Here is a 14,916-nt window from a genome sequence, read left to right as displayed (position 1 = left end):
AAAAAAATCAACCTAGTTGCTACAGAGATCATATGACATGAAAAGCCAAAAATATGTACCACTTGGGCCTTTACAGTAAAAGTTGGCTGACTCCTGGTTTAGACACAGAATAAGTGCTTTCAGCACCTACAATGTGCCAGGCACTGAGGTTAGAGAGAGGAAAGGCGACCAACAAGAAATATTCCTTCTCAAAACGTTTAGAAGCATGTTACTCAAAATCACATAGACTTGGGGTCACATCTCCGCTCTACTGACCTTGAAGCTATTTCTTGAGCTCAGTTTCCTCATCTATAAAGCAATGTGTGGAAGACCCACCACCTCACACAGGTCCGTGCATATCAAGTGAGGCAACCTGTGCAAAGTTGATATGAGAAAGGAGACAGGCAAAGAGACGAGGAGAGGACCTCGCTCACTCATTCTCGACTGCTTCCTCGGCATACATTCAAAGCCAGGGAGAGACAGAAAGGACATGTTACTATGTAATTTTATTAACCAATGTCACTTCCATAAATTCAATAAGAATTTTAAAAAATAAATGGTGTAATGTGCTAAAATAATTAATTAATTAATATTTTCTTGTTAGATAACCTCTTCTTCACATCCCTTCCTACATGAAAAATCCCTATCCGAGAAATATTAAAAAGCCCTAACCTACACCCTGGCCAGGTGGCTCAGTTGGTTGGAGCATCATCCTATACACCAAAAGGTTGCAGGTTCAATTCCTGGTCAGGGCACATGTTTAGGTTGTGGGTTCGATCCCCATTAGGGATGTACAGGAGACAACCAATCAATGTTTCTCTCTCTCTCTCTCTCTCTCTCTCTCCCTCTCTTCTCTTTTCTTCTTTCTCTTCTCTCCTCTCCTCTCCTCTCCTCTCCTCTCCTCTCCTCTCCTCTCCTCTCCTCTCCTCTTCTCTCTCTCTCTCTCTCTCTCTCTCTCTCTCTCTCTCTCTCTCTCTCCCTCCCTCCCTCCCTCCCTCCCTCCCCCCATCAGTAAAAACATATTCTCGGGCAAAATTTAAAACCAACAAAAAAAGGTCCTAACCTACAGTGAGGTGGAAGGCAAGACTGTGATCTCAGAGCTAAATCATTCTAGTCTGCCTCTCTACTGATCTAATATTGCCCCGTTCAAAGAATAATAGTAATAATATGAGAGTCGGGAAGTGGAAAACTTCATCCTCTGGAGTTTTCAAAAACTAATTCGGTTGTAATCACAGAAGATTGAAATGAGGATTCATGACACATTTCTCTTCCTCCTGGACAGATGAATCTGTAACTTGCACTTGATTTTAAATGTGATTCTCCTACATCTTCAGTGGGTTTGATTGATAGAACACATGAGGCCACTCAGGAAAATGATACAGTGGAGATCAAAGCATGAAAGATAATTTTCACCAAAATGTCTGTAGCCAGCGGTGAGTTATAAGCCTTTGTCTCCCACTTTACGGAACACAATTTCATTTAAAGCCAAAATCTGTCACCTCAGCATTGTTTATCGAAATGCATCCTGTACCATGGTCTCCCGAAGGACAGTGTCGAGTCAAAAGATAGAAAATTAAATGGGTAAAAACATCCCAGAACAAAACAAAGTAAGGGGAATGGCTTCTGCTCTGCATAAATATTATCTACCAGTGACGCATCTGGGACAAGAAATGAAGCCATTCGTCTGCAAGGTAAATACATGGTGTTGTCAGAGGTGCCTGACACGGCCCTACAAACCCTGTGAGTTCGGCTCAGCAGCTCATATGTCTCTATTTCATAATTTCATCTTATTCATGGGTCCACAAAGAGAGTCACAACTGGGTTTTCATCTTTGCACAACTTTTTTAACCTTTTTTTTTTTTCTTGGATTCATTCATACCCTCAATCCATCATGATGGAGGACCTACCCTGTAGACCACACCTAGAAGGCAGGGAGGCAGAATCCTAGGACCTTTGGGTAAGAGATCAGGGCTCGAGTCCAGATACTCCCACTTTCCAGCTGTGGGACCTTGAGCAAGTTCCTTCGCCTTCCTGAACCTCGATTTCCCCATTGTAAAGTGGAGGGCAAAGGATACCGTGGACTTGGAAGTGCCTGGACATTGCTGAGTCTCCACAGGTGAGAGCACCATCCTAGGCCCCGTCACTGACTCAGGAAGCCCAAGTTGCCACCGATTCCAGAAAGGTGTCTCTACAGCTAAAGGTCGATGGTCTCAGCAGAGAGGTTCTGTGACTCCTGTAAGGCGTCTCAATTCCTCTGCCAATTCCTCAATTCCATGATGTAGGGACAGTCACTTTTAAGATTCCTGGGTCCTGCCGACTTCATCAGAATGCCATGTTCTGGAACCTTGCCAGTCTCCAGCCTCATCACTCACCACACCTCACAAGCTTTGCCTACACTTTGGTAGATGCTACTATTGCTTATCTAAGAAAGAACCCCTTCCTCTTTGCTACGGAAGCCCCAACTGTTCAGGTTTTGTGGAGTCATATGATTCAGGAGAAGCTACACCCCTCCTGAGCCTCAAGGAGTAAATCTTGATTGATCTAAACCAATCACAGTCATATTGGGCTCCCTCTCCAGTGATGGCTTTGGAAAAGGCACGTGACCAATTCTGAGCAGTGAGAGTTCCTGGAAATTGTGCTGGGAGCTTTGGGGAAGTTTCTCCTAGCCATTAAAAAGAGCCCTGGCTGGTTTGGCTCAGTGGATAGAGCATCAGCCTGCGGACTGAAGTCCTGGGTTCGATTACAGTCAGGGCACATGCACAGGTTGCAGGCTGGATCCCCAGTGGGGGGGCATGCAGGAGGCATCTGATCAATGATTCCCTCTCATCATTGATGTTTCTCTCTCTCTCCTTCTCCTTTCCTCTCTGAAACCAATAAAAATATATTTTAAACCAGTTTGGCTCAGTGGATAGAGCGTCGGCCTGCGGACTGAAGGGTCCCAGGTTTGATTGCGGTCAAGAGCATGTACCTTGGTTGCAGGCACATCCCTAGTAGGGAGTGTGCAGGAGGCAGCTGATCGATGTTTCTCTCTCATTGATGTTTCTAACTATCCCTCTCCCTTCCTCTCTGTAAAGAAATCAATAAAATATATTAAAATATATTTTTTTTAATTAAAAAAATATATATATTTGAACACTGTTGTGTGAGAATGTGGTATTTGGTGCTGTGGCAGCCTCTTTGACCATTAAAGGAAAAGACTGGGGCCAACGGCCACTCTCTACAAATCAGAGCAGAAAGAAGGCAAGAGCCCAGGTGTTTGACAACATCACTGAACTCCTGAATAGAGCAAGGGAAGATTATAGCTCTACTAATAGAGCAACCCTAGAGCCACCCTACCTAACTCCTTCTCATGCAAGATAACAATTCCTCAAATGGCCTGTTTAAGCCATTTGAGTTTTCTGTTACTTGCTAACAAATACCTGTGGATTCTGAGTTATTTCCTTGCAAGAAATTTTCCTAACACAATTCACCCTTGCTGGCCTCGGTGGCAGGTGGTGGCTGGATTGGGAAGGGTCCAGGGGGACTTTCAGGAACACAGTTCCAAGGAACTGCCATATCTCTGGTCCCTGCTCCCAGGCCTCAGGTTTTTTTTGCACTCTTCCCCCAACAACCCCCTCCCCCTCTCATTTGGCTAATTCCTCTTCATACTCCAAGTTTCAGCCTAACAGTCACTTCCTCACCAAGGCCATCCTTGACCCTAGGTCAAGATACCCTATGATTTATACATTTCCAGAGTTCCAATATTTGTTCTTCACAGCACTCATCATAATTTGTTATTATACATTTATTTTTTACTATAATTAATGTACAACCAGGTAAGCTCTAAGAGCAGGATTACATTGTGTTTACCACTCTAAACCCAGCCCTTACAATAGAGCCAGGCACATAATAGTTGCCTGGGTAAATATTTATTGACCATATGACTTAATTGGTGAATAATTTCAGTAATATGGATTTCTTGCAAATATCCAAAAATTCTGCCTGGAATGCCCTTCAAACCCCCCATTGTATGCAGTCTTGGGAAACAGAAGTCCAAGGGGACAGATTCTCCTTCTTCCCACATCCAAGGAACTGAGAGGTTTCATGGGATGCAGAATTTTCAGTGCTGAAGGTGTTATGGTCCTAGGAAAACCAGGAGGGGTGGGCATCCTACATGTGATTGAAGATGTGACTGGGCTCAGCCAATCAGATGATTTGTCCTGCCCAGAATCTCCTGACTCACGATGCAAGAACACAGGACCTGCGTGTTTCAGTGGATTCTCTGCAGGGATAGCCATGGACTGCAGGCCACCCCGTCCCTGACATATGCCCTTGGTGGAGCTGCTGCTAAAAAACCCTCTAGGTCGACTTTGTTTGGGGGCCCTTTTTCTAGGCTGGTCCTTCCGCACTTACCTCAGAATATTCTTTTTTCTTCAGAGTCAGTTTCTGGGTTGAAAAACTAAGGATAGAGACAGAGACAAGAAATCATATCTCATCCTTTAAAGCCCCAGTGCAAGTCCTGGCACAGAGGAAGTGCTCGTGGGAGGTTAGATGAATGAATAAAGGAGTAAGAAGTTCAATCTCCCCTCTCAGGGACACAGTATCAATCGGGATCATACGGGAAACATGTGGCATACTCAAATGGGGCAACAGAGAAGAGTTTAATACAGGGATATGTACTGAGATACATGCAGGATTAAGGGAAACCAAAAGGAATATTGTGACACCCGGGAACTAGGAACAGGGAGGAGCCGTTACTGCCCTCAGGCCTGGAGGCGAAGGAGAGGAAGCAGCTTGGGAACCCAGGAGGTCAGCCTCCTAGGAGCAGGAGGGAGGGGGCAGAGAGTGAGGCTACAAGGACAAATGTAAAATATCCAGCTCAGACACTATCCAGAGAGAGGACAGACTAACAGCATCTTCTTCATCCAGAAAGGACCATCCAGAAAGGACGAAGCTCTTCGGGGAGTTATTCCCACCCACTGCCACCACTACCACCAACCAAAGGCAGGCTTACCCCAAAGTCTGGCCTAACTCCTTCCTCCGCACAAGTTTCCACCATTGTTTTGCTCTTAAGTGAAACTATTCTCCAAAGCCCAGATTCATTACAGAGCACAGAAGTCTGGGGGCTTTCTGACTTTGCAGTAGATTCAGGGCTCAAGGGAGCCAAGAAGTCATATCGATGCTGGAAATCTGGGCCCCAGGCAGACAACACGGGAAGCTGCCCCACAGACGTACGTGCAGGCTCTCTTCCCTTCACTCAAAAGCGGTAAACACATTTATCATGGCTGTGGTCCCTTCACTCCCAGCTGGGCGGTAGCAATAACTTTTAAAAGTTTAGAAGCACCCTGTATCACAGTCCTTCCCTTCAGGCGCAGAAAGCAGAAATTCACTCGTCGCTGGGCAGGAAACCGGAGTCAAGATCCCCTTCTCATTTTGTGTCCACTGAGCCCTCAGCAGTTAGGCTTGTGGATTTTCAAATAGTTCTTGGACAGGGGGAAGGGTGTACTAGTGATAAGAAGTAAAGATGCAAATTTTTATTAATGAGCCACGCATAGTCTCATATAGTCAGTGCTTGATTAAGAACTTGATGGAAAAAATACTCAATAAACGTTAGCTGTCTGTGTTTATCATCGTTCTTATTATTTCTGGCCATTTGATGAGCATTTACTATGGGCTGGGCTAGGTATGCTATGGATACATGACCCTCACAGCAACTCTGTTTGAAGATTTGCACTACTTTCTACCCATCATCTCTTTTCTGAGAACTGCCCCAGGTCTCCCCTGGTCAGAGTTACTGACCCCCAGGGCGAACCTATCACCCAAGCTGGGCCACAGGTTGTTTCCGGAGCATTTTGGAGCTGGAGGCCAAGAGAATTCAATCCCTCTCACTTGTCATTGAACCAGTAAGATATTAAACTTCAGATGTGTCTCATGGAGAATGCTGCTGGACACGAGATGCAAAGCCAGTCCTGAGATGCACCAACCCTGGAACCAGTTTTCCGAGGCCCAGTGGCCTCCTGCCTTTCTGTGGCTTCCTGTTCTAAGAACTATCCCAGTATCCTCCCAATAAATTCCTGCACTTAAGATACATTGAAAAAAAAAAAAAATTAAAAATTAAATTTTTTAAAAAAAATACATTGAGTTGTGCTTCTGACACATGCAAACACAAGCATCCCAAATATATAAACCTTTTTCTTAAAATATATTTTATTGAATTTTTTACAGAGAGGAAGGGAGAGGGAGAGAGTGTTAGAAACATCGATGAGAGAGAAACATCAATCAGCTGCCTCCTGCACCCCCCCTACTGGGGATGTGCCCGCAACCAAGACACATGCCCTTGACTGGAATCGAACCTGGGACCCTTCCGTCCACAGTCCGACGCTCTATCCACTGAGCCAAACCGGTCAGGGCCCAAATATATAAACCTTTTAAAACAGGTATTAATATCTCTACCTTCTAGATGAGAAAATCAAGCTTCAAAAAACAGTAAAATAAGTAATCTTCCCAAGATCTCTCAGACACCAACTGGTAAAAGCCAGCATGTAAACCCAGGATTGTCTGATTCCAGGACAGGCTCATTACGTCAATTCTCCTCAGATCTCGACAGACTTACTTCCTCTGGTATGAAATTTAAAAATAAATTTAAAAAGAGATAAGGAGAGGCAACCAACACAGGCTTGCACTCAACTGGGTTGAACTGAATAGAGTTGAATTGAGGGACTTTGTTTCCAGGAATCTGAGCTACATGCTTTTTCACATTTCATCTTTTCTAAAACCCATTCATCTTATGATCAATGTGAGCATTTAAGTAGTGTCTCTTTTTCCCGCAAAGAGCTGTTATCAAATCAATGATCTAACTTACAATCAATGCTACCTTATAAACAAGGAAATATGGTAAAACACTGTCACCTTGGGAAGGCGCCTACTTGTTGAAAGTACTTGCAGAGCCCTCCGGAACTTCATTTCTCAAACATTCATGCTGGGGCAGCTCATTTTTGCAGGGAAAGAGGCCCCAACAACCAAGGGCCTTCTTGTTCCCACTTTGTGCGTGCGCCCCTGTTGACGAACACTACGCGGCAGCCAGTCTTAAAAGAAAACGAATTTGTATCCTCAGCAAACCCAGAGAACACACTATTTCCATCTATAAATGGCAAATTTTGAAAACAGTATGGAAGGTTGCCTTAGTCCTAAGTAAAATAATTCTTGGAAGGTGCACGTCATCAGTTCATTGGAACTGGAGAATTTCATTTTGCATCGGTTCAAGTCCAACCAGCTCTCCTTCCCCCTCTTGGGAGACAGGACTCTCGGAAGTTGCTGGGGTGACTTGGTACAATCCCTATGGAGGAGAATCTAACAATATCAAACTTATTTTTTATTATTGTATTTAATTTTAGAGAAGGGGAAAGAGAGGGAGGGGGAGAGAGAGAGAGGGAGAGGGAGAGAGGGAGAGAAGGAGAGAGGGAGAGGGAGAGAGAGAGAGAGAGAGAGAGAGAGAGAGAGAGAGAGAGAGAGAGAGGAATTTATTGTTCCACTTACTTATGCATTCATTGGTTGAGTCCTGTATGTGCCCTGACCAGGGATTGAACCTGCTACCTTGGTGTACTGGGACAACACTCTAAACCAACTGAGCTACCCAGCCAGGGCCAACAATATCAAACATATAAATGCACGTACCCTTTGACCCAGCAATTTTACCTCTAGAAATAGATGCTGCAAATGTACTTGCACATATATGTACAAGATTATTCATAAAATACTGTATTATCAAAACATTGGAAATGCCATTGGTGAGGGACTTTGGCTAAACAAATCATTGTACAGCCATTAGGTGGATTACTATCTATACATATAAAGAGGTAATATGCTAATTGACTGTTACGGTGTCCCAGTAACGACCAATTTGCATACTGACAGACCAGCAGGTGTGTGTGCAGCAGGGGGACTTGTGCGAGGCTCGCTTCCCTGCCCCAGAGTCCTCTTTTTCTCCTGGGAGCACATGCCCGACAAACACTCCCGCGTCACCGTGCCCCGACCGAAAGCACTCTGCCCAGGGACACCACCAACCTCCCCCCGCCCTGAGGTGGGGGAGCTGAGAGGCGACACCAGCATGACAGAAGGCTGGTTCTTGGGGCACGGTCAGCAGACGCCAACGGGGGGGGGGGTGCGCTCATCAGCAGTGACCCCCAGGAGGGGTCACCCACGCAAATCAAGAGGGTGTGGACCCAACACCATGAAGGAAGGGCCTGGGCGCTACAACAGAGTGCACAGGCAACCCTCACACCACAGGGAACTCACTGCGGCTTTCTCCAGCCGTCCATTCACTCATCTGCCCAGTCCGACCTGGACGGGGGCTCGCATCCTGGGCGGGAAGCCCACCCCTTGAGGACAAGTTGGGCCTGCCCAAGCACACCCATCTCCTGCAAATTCCGGAGGGGAGCAGAGGGAGAGCCGCTGGAGGCAGGGGAGCTGCACGCAGGGGAGGGGGGGGGCCCAAGGCCTCCACATCCCCCCACACTTCAGCACTCAATGGGAGAAAAGCCTCGCGCACTTGAACGCGCGCGCGCGCGCACACACACACGCACATAATGCATCAATCCTTGCGATGGACGCAGGCCCGGCCGGCTGGACCCTCCCCCAACTCAGAAGGGGGAGGCACAGGCCATGGTAGGCAAGACACAGCTGCGCGGTCGCTCGGCCCCTCAAAGCCGGTGTGAGAGGGGCCCGAGTGCCCAAACAGAGGCCGCTGTAGGTCCCAGAGAGGAAAGCAGTCAGTATTAGGGACGAAAAGCATAGAATTTTTAATTAGCCCATAAAAAAGGTAAAAGAGAGTGCCCTAACCGGTTTGGCTCAGTGGATAGAGCTTCGGCCTGCGGACTCAAGGGTCCCAGGTTCGATTCCGGTCAAGGGCATGTACCTTGGTTGTGGGCACATCCCCAGTAGGAGGTGTGCAGGAAGTGGCTGATCAATGTTTCTCTCTCATTGATGTTTCTAACTCTCTATCCCTCTTCCTTCCTCTCTGTAAAAAAATCAATAAAAATATATATATATTTTTTTTAAAGTAAAAGAGTGATGGAGGAGGGAGAAAGATGGGGAAGAAGGGGAAGAAGGGAATGAGGAAGGGAAGAACTTCATAAAGGAGTCAGTAGAGAGCAGAGTTAAAGAAGGAAAGAGGATGTATGAGTGAACTGTAGGAGCTATAATGACAATCAAGTATAGTTGTGTACTCACAGCAAAAGCAGTCCTGAGAGGGAAGTTCATAGCTCTACAAGCCTACTGCAAAAAACAAGAAACAATGGTAATAAATTACCTAACCCAACAACTCAAAGAGTTAGAGAGAGAGCAACAAGATAAACCCAGTGTAAGCAGAAGGAAAGAAATAATAAAGATCAGAGCGGAGATAAACGACATAGAGACCAAAGAAACAATACAAAAGATCAACAAAACCAAGAGCTGGTTCTTTGAAAGGATAAACAAGATTGATGGACCTCTAGCCAGGCTCACCAAGAAGCAAAGAGAGAGGACCCAAATAAACAAAATCAGAAATGAAAGAGGTGAAATAACAACAGATCCCGACGAAATACAAAGGATTGTTACAAAATACTATGAACAACTCTATTCCAACAAACTGGACAACCTAGAGGAAATCGACATATTCCTAGAAAAATACAACCTTCCAAAACTCAATCAGGAAGATTCTAAACAGCTCAACATGCCAGTACCTATGGAAGAAATTGAAGCAGTCATCAAAAAGCTTCCGGCAAACAAAAGCCCGGGGCCAGATGGCTTCACAGGAGAGTTTTATCAAACTTTCAAGGAAGAACTAAAACCTATCCTCCTCAGACTATTCCAAAAAATTCAAGAGGAAGGAACACTTCCAGGCTCCTTCTACGAAGCCAGCATCACCCTAATACCAAAACCAGATAAAGACAACTCAATGAAAGAGAATTACAGGCCAATATCCCTCATGAACATTGATGCCAAAATCCTCAACAAAATTCTAGCAAATCGGCTCCAGCAGTACATCAGAAAGATCATACACCATGACCAAGTAGGATTTATTCCAGGAATGCAAGGATGGCACAATATCCGCAAATCAATAAACGTGATACATCACATAAACAAATTGAGAGATAAAAATCACATAGTCATATCAATAGATGCAGAAAAAGCATTTGACAAAATCCAACACCCTTTCTTGATAAAAACTCTCAACAAGGTGGGAATAGAAGGATCATACCTCAACATAATAAAAGCTATTTATGATAAACCCACAGCAAACATCATACTCAATGGGCAAAAACTAAAACCATTTCCCCTAAGAACAGGAACAAGACAGGGATGCCCACTCTCACCACTCCTGTTTGACATAGTACTGGAAGTATTAGCTATCGCAATTAGGCAAGAAGAAGAAATAAGAGGCATCCAAATTGGAAAAGAAGAAGTGAAGCTGTCCTTATTTGCAGATGACATGATATTGTACATAAAAAACCCAAAAGATTCCATCAAAAAACTAATAGACTTAATAAATGAATTCGGCAATGTAGCGGGATACAAAATTAACGCCAAGAAATCTATGGCTTTTCTATACACCAATAATGAACTTACAGAAAGAGAGACTAAAAAAGCAATCCCATTTACCATCGCACCAAAAAAATTAAGATACCTAGGAATAAACTTAACTAAGGAGGTAAAAGACCTATACGCAGAAAACTACAGGACACTGAAAAAAGAGATAGAGGAAGACGTAAACAGATGGAAGAACATACCATGTTCCTGGATTGGTAGAATCAACATCATTAAAATGTCCATACTACCCAAAGCAATCTACAGATTCAATGCACTCCCCATCAAAATACCAACAGCATATTTCACAGACCTAGAAAGAACTCTCCAAAAATTCATCTGGAATAAAAAAAGACCCCGACTAGCCTCAGCAATCCTCAGAAAGAAGAATAAAGTAGGTGGGATCTCAATACCAGATTTCAAGCTGTATTACAAAGCCACTGTTCTCAAAACAGCCTGGTACTGGCACAAGAACAGACATATTGATCAATGGAACAGAATAGAGAACCCAGATATCGACCCAAACCACTATGCTCAATTAATATTTGACAAAGGAGGCATGAACATACAATGGAGTCAAGACAGTCTCTTCAATAAATGGTGTTGGGAAAACTGGACAGATACATGCAAAAAAATGAAACTAGATCACCATCTTACACCATACACAAAAATAAACTCAAAATGGATACAGGACTTAAACATAAGACGGGAAACCATAAAAATACTAGAGGAATCCACAGGCAACAAAATCTCAGACATATGCCACAAGAACTTCTTCACTGACACTGCCCCTAGGGCAATGGAAGCTAAAGAGAAAATTAACAAATGGGACTCCATCAAAATAAAAAGCTTTTTTACAGCAAAAGAAACCATCAACAAAACAACAAGAAAGCCCACTGCATGGGAAAACATATTTGCAAATGCTATCACTGATAAAGGTTTAATCTCCAACATCTACAGGCAGCTTATGCAACTTAATAAGAGGAAGATAAATGATCCAATAAAAAAATGGGCAACAGACCTAAACAGAATATTTTCAAAAGAAGACAGAAGGAAGGCCAAGAGACACATGAAAACATGTTCAAAGTCACTTATTATCCGAGAGATGCAAATCAAAACAACAATGAGGTACCATCTCACACCTGTCAGAATGGCTATCATCAACAAATCAACAAACAACAAGTGTTGGCGAGGATGCGGAGAAAAAGGAACCCTCGTGCACTGCTGGTGGGAATGCAGACTGGTGCAGCCACTGTGGAGAACAGTATGGAGTTTCCTCAAAAAACTGAAAATGGAACTCCCATTTGACCCAGTAATCCCACTCCTGGGAATATATCCGAAGAAACTAGAAACACCAATCAGAAAGGATATATGCACCGCTATGTTCATAGCAGCACAATTTACAATAGCTAAGATTTGGAAACAGCCTAGGTGCCCATCAGTAGATGACTGGATCGGAAAACTGTGGTACATCTACACAATGGAATACTATGCTGCCATAAAAAAGAAGGAATTCTCATCATTTGCAGCAACCTGGATGGAATTGGAGAACATTATGCTAAGTGAAATAAGCCAGTCAATGAAAGAAAAATACCACATGATCTCACTCATTTAGGGATAGTAAAGAACATTATAAAGTGGTGAACAAAAAGATAGATACAGAGACAGTAAAGCATCAAACAGACTTTCAAATTACAGGGGGAAAGTTTGGGAAAGGTGGGGGAGTTATGAAATCAAACGAAGGACTTGTATGCATGCATATAAGCATAAACAATGGACGCAAAACTCTGGGCGGGGGAGGGCATGTGTGGGTGTGGGGTGGGGGGGTAATAGTAAGATATGTACACATATAATACCTCAATAAAAATATTAAAAAAAAAAAGAAAAAAAAAAAAGTATAGTTGTGTACTGGGGACAGATTTTAAAAGTAGGAGTCAGAAAATAAGAAAGATAAATGATAGTGAATAATTAGGCAGGTAGATAGATAGATATTAAAACAGTGGAAGTAAGTAGAGAAGAGTGTATGGGAGAGGTAGGATGAGAGAGAAAGAGGGAGGGAAGAAAAGTTTTAAAGGGGAGCCAGTAGAGCTTAAAAGGAGAATGGGAAGAAGGAAGAAATGGAGGAGGGAGCAAAGCAGGTCCGAGGGAGGAAGTGAAGAAAGAAATTAAGGTGGGAAGGAAGAAAAAGGGGAGGGAGGGGAGGAGTAAAGAAAAAGGAAAGAAGGAATGTGGGGAGGGAGGGAGGGTAGGAGAAAGATGGGAAGAAGGATGATGGAACAGAAGTAGGAAATAAGGAGGAAAGAAAAGTTTATAAATGATGAGTCAGTAGGAAAAAGTGTTACATAAAGGAGAGAGAAAAATTGTGTGAGAGGGAGAAGCCAATAAGGAAGTCAAATACAATTGTGTGTGAAGGGGATAAGATTTTTAAAAATATTTAATAGGGGTGACCAGGCTGGCAGGGGAGGGCAGTTAGGGGGATCAGGCCGGGAGGGGAGGGCAGTTAGGGGGATCAGGCTGGCAGGGAAGAGCAGTTAGGGGGATCAGGCCGGCAGGCAAAGTGGTTAGGGCAGGCAGGCAGGTGAGCAGTTAGGAGCCAGAGGTCCCAGATTGCGAGAGGGATGTCCAACTGCCCGCAGCGATTGGGCCTAAACTGACAGTTGGACATCACCCAAGGGCTCCGGATTGGAGCGGGTACAAGTCGGGCTGAGGGACTCCCCCACCCCCCACCCCCCCGCATGAATTTTGAGCACCGGGCCTCTAGTTCAGCTATTAAAAAAAAAAGACAGTGAAGATTTCTCTATACTATTTCTACACACTAATATCGTATAGAGAAAAGCAAGATATAGCACAGTATATGTAGCAGATTATGTTTTGAATAAAGGGGGAAAGAGCCCTAGCTGGTTTGACTCAGTGGATAGAGCGTTGGCCTGTGGATGAAGAGTCCCTGTAATAGAACCAAAGTTCTCAAACTGGTAATGGAGAGGCAACCAATACAGGTTTGCACTTGATTTGAACTGGATAGAGTTGAATTGAGTGACTGTATTTCTCTGAATTGAAGCTACATGCTTTTTCACACTTCAAATTCCTAACACCCATTCATCTTACAACCCCAGGGGACCCCACTGGATCCCTGAAACATACAAAGCTACAGTACAAACATGACCAGCATCAATAGGCTTTGCTCCCTAAGTGACTGAAAATCGATGTAGCATGAAGTAGAATGCAGAATTCACAAATATCTAAGATGAAACATGAAACTTCAAAGACATCCTCACCCTTGGGAGACTGTTTCAGACTACACTTGCTGAGTTTGAATTTATTCTCCTTTCCTCTTAAGGGTAGTTTGTTAAAAGTTTGAAAACCACTGCTCTGGGCAAACTGCCCTCCAGAATACCATGAGAAAATCAATCTTGTTTTACTATAAGATAAATGTCATTTCAATACACAATTTTTTTTTGTTAACCCTCAACTGAGGATATTTTTTTCCATTGTTGTTTAGAGAGAGTGGAAGGGAGGGGAGAGACAGAGAAACATTGATGTGAGAGAGATACATCAAATGACTACCTCCCACATAGGCCCCGACCAGGTCCAAGAATCAAGCCTGCAACTGAGGTACATGCCTTTGACCAGAAATGAACCCAGAACTCTTCAGTCTAACAGCTGATGCTCTATCCACTGAGCCAAACTGGCTAGGGCTCAATGTAAATTATAGTAACAAGTTGATCACCTACTATTTCACCTGACCTGGCCACAAATGACTTCCTACTGTTTTTTAGAAATTCAACCCACCCTCAGAGGACCACCCTGCACTTAATTCTGAAGATTACAGTGAAAGAGGTTGCCCATGTTCTGAGCCTTGAATTCAGAATGAGAATAAGGCACATACTCCTAATGGTGGCTATTTGGAAGGGATAACGCTCAAGTGAAACCATGAGCTTGGCTCTGCGCTTTTAATATGGCTCATGACCAGCAAATACAGTCCGGGTTCCTCTCTCTCTGCTTCTCCATTTAATACTTTTCCTTCTCTCCCCTGCACTCCTCTGAAAACCAGACATGAACCATGTTATCCCTTGAACAGCACATGGATGGTGAAGTGATAAAGGCCCTGGACTCTAGAATCTGACTGTCTGAACCCCAACTCTAGCTCCCCCACTCAGGTGCTGTATGACCTTGGGCAATTCTTTTTTTAAAAAATATATTTTATTGATTTCCTACAGAGAGGAAGGGAGACGGACAGAGAGCTAGAAACATCAATGAGAGAGAAACATCGATCAGCTGCCGCCTGCACACTCCCCACTGGGGATGTGCCCGCAACCAAGGCACATGCCCTTGACCGGAATCAAACCTGGGACCCTTCAGTCCACAGGCCGACGCTCCATCCACTGAGCCAAACCG

Source organism: Eptesicus fuscus, chromosome 4 (genome assembly GCF_027574615.1).
Source record: "Eptesicus fuscus isolate TK198812 chromosome 4, DD_ASM_mEF_20220401, whole genome shotgun sequence".
Classification (NCBI taxonomy): Eukaryota; Metazoa; Chordata; class Mammalia; order Chiroptera; family Vespertilionidae; genus Eptesicus; species Eptesicus fuscus.
Note: the sequence above shows the minus strand (reverse complement) of the source record.